The 2,106-nt window shown below is 40.2% G+C and overlaps 1 protein-coding gene and 1 long non-coding RNA gene across 5 annotated transcripts in view; one reads left to right on the top strand and one right to left on the bottom strand.

The window, feature by feature from the left end:
* Slf2 (SMC5-SMC6 complex localization factor 2) overlaps positions 1-2,106 on the bottom strand; it is a 54,907-nt gene that overhangs the window by 4,496 nt on the left and 48,305 nt on the right. The gene's annotated exons all lie outside the window — the stretch shown is intronic.
* The window catches only part of LOC116103906, a 3,213-nt gene continuing 1,411 nt past the window's right edge, over positions 305-2,106 (top strand). The window contains exon 1 of the long non-coding RNA XR_004123623.1: positions 305-441. This is a non-coding gene — a long non-coding RNA (uncharacterized LOC116103906). The remainder of the gene's footprint in view (positions 442-2,106) is intronic.

The following is a 2,106-nucleotide window of genomic DNA, read 5'->3' as shown; positions in this document are numbered from 1 at the left end:
AAAAAAAGAAAAGAAAAGCTACTCATCTTTTGAGGATGCTTTCAAATGATAACATTTTCTTTTATTACCATAATTATTTTTTTTTACAATCTAAAATGTGAAATGATTATGACTTAATTTGTTTATTTGCTTTTAGAGACAGGGTTTCTCAATATAATCATGGCTATTCTGGAACTCCCTATGTAGACTAGGCTGGCCTCAAACTTAAGAGGTTTACCTGCCTCTGCTTCCTGAGTACTAGGATTAAAGATCCGAGCCATCACATCCATCCTTAATTTTCTTTTATTTTTATGTATATGGGTGCTTTACTTATGGGTGCACATCTGTTCATTGCTCGCTGAGGCCAGAAGAGAACATCAGATGTCCTGGATCTGGAGTTATCACACACAGATAACTTGTGAGCCGCCACATGCTATAAATCTAACCCAGGCCCTCTGGAAGGTCAGTCAGCTCTCTTAACAGTAAGTCACCTCTCCAGCCCTCAATTTCCTTGTTAAAAATTATTTTATGAGATAGAGTTGCTCTATGTAGCTTTGGTTAACATTAAATTTGAAAAAATATTATTTATTTAATGCATATGAGTACACTGTAGCTGTACACATACCAGAAGAGGGCATCAGATCCCATTACAAATGGTTGTGAGCCACCATGTGGTTGCTGGGAATTGAACTCAGAACCTCTGAAAGAACAGTTTAACTGCTGAGCCATCTCTCCAGCCCAGTTAACGTTAAATTTAAAGCAAGTTTTCACCTCTGCCTCCGGAGTACAGAGGTTACAGCAATGCACAATCATGCCTGATTTCCTGTTACTAAAGATGGTCCAGAGAGGGCTGGAAAGATGGCTCAGCACTTAAGAGCACTGACTGCTCTTCTGAAGGTCCTGAGTTCAAATCCCAGCAACCACATGATGGCTCACAACCATCTGTAATGAGATCTGATACCCTCTTCTGGTGTGTCTGAAGAGAGCTACAGTGTACTCACATATAATAATAAATAAATCTTAAAAAAAAAAAAAAAAAAAAAAAAAAGATGGTCCAGAGAACCACAACTCTGCCTTCAAAGAAATTTCTACTCCCCTATGTAGCTGTGGTTGACTGACTTTTCTGCCATTATCTCCACTTATCAAGTGCTGGGATTGCAGATGTGATCTACCACGCCGAGAATAAAGATATTTAAAGAAGCCAGAAAAATGTTTTGAGACATTTTCACTATGTAGCTCTGTGGCCTAAAACTGGTTAATGTAGACCAGGCTGGCCTTGAACTCACTGAGATCTGTTTACCTGTCTTCCAAAATGCTGATCCACCATTCCTGGCCCTAAGTCTGGAAGACACAGGAGGCGGAATCAAGTGGATCTCTGAATTTGAGGCCAGCCTGGTCTACACAGGCTATGCTTGAGATAGCCAGGGCTACACAGAGAAACCCTATCTCAAAAACAAACAAACAAACAAACAAACAAAGTTAAAATTTACATTTTTCCCCATTCTGTAAAGTTTAGAAAATGGTCTCAATGACAACCACCACTTACAGAAGTTCTGGGGAAGCAGGAAGCTACTAAGCTATTTCAAGAAGGTTAGCTTACAGGGCCAATGGTTCAAGAGAGGCTCTGGCAACAGCCTTGCTGGGCCAGCTTTAACAAACAAAACCCAGGTCAGTGAAATGGCTCAGTGGACAAAAGCACTTGCTGTCTAAGTATGGTGGCCCGAGTTCCACTTGTGGAACTCACAGAATGGAAACAGTGAACCCATTCTTGTGAGTTGTCCTACGATCCCCACATGAGTCATGTGGATTACACACTCATCTCCCAAATAGGAAGAAAAATGTAAGGGGGAAAAAAAAAAGAATGATATCTAAACCTTAGTGGTTCCTTCTAGGAGATCTGCCAGCAACTAGTGAGTAGTCACACTCCAGAATATGCTTCTGAGGCTAAGGCTTTGTATCTGAGACCAAATGTGTGGGGAGATCAGAGTGTCTTCATTATTCTCAACCCTAGTGTTTTTGTTTTGTTTTGTTTTTAAGATTTGTTTATTTATTTTATGTATGTGAGTACACCATTGCTGTCTTCAGACATACCAGAAGAGGGCATCAGATCCCATTACAGATGGTTGT

Source organism: Mastomys coucha, unplaced genomic scaffold (genome assembly GCF_008632895.1).
Source record: "Mastomys coucha isolate ucsf_1 unplaced genomic scaffold, UCSF_Mcou_1 pScaffold21, whole genome shotgun sequence".
In the NCBI taxonomy this organism is placed as follows: domain Eukaryota; kingdom Metazoa; phylum Chordata; class Mammalia; order Rodentia; family Muridae; genus Mastomys; species Mastomys coucha.
Note: the sequence above shows the minus strand (reverse complement) of the source record. Positions and strands in the feature narration are given on the sequence as shown.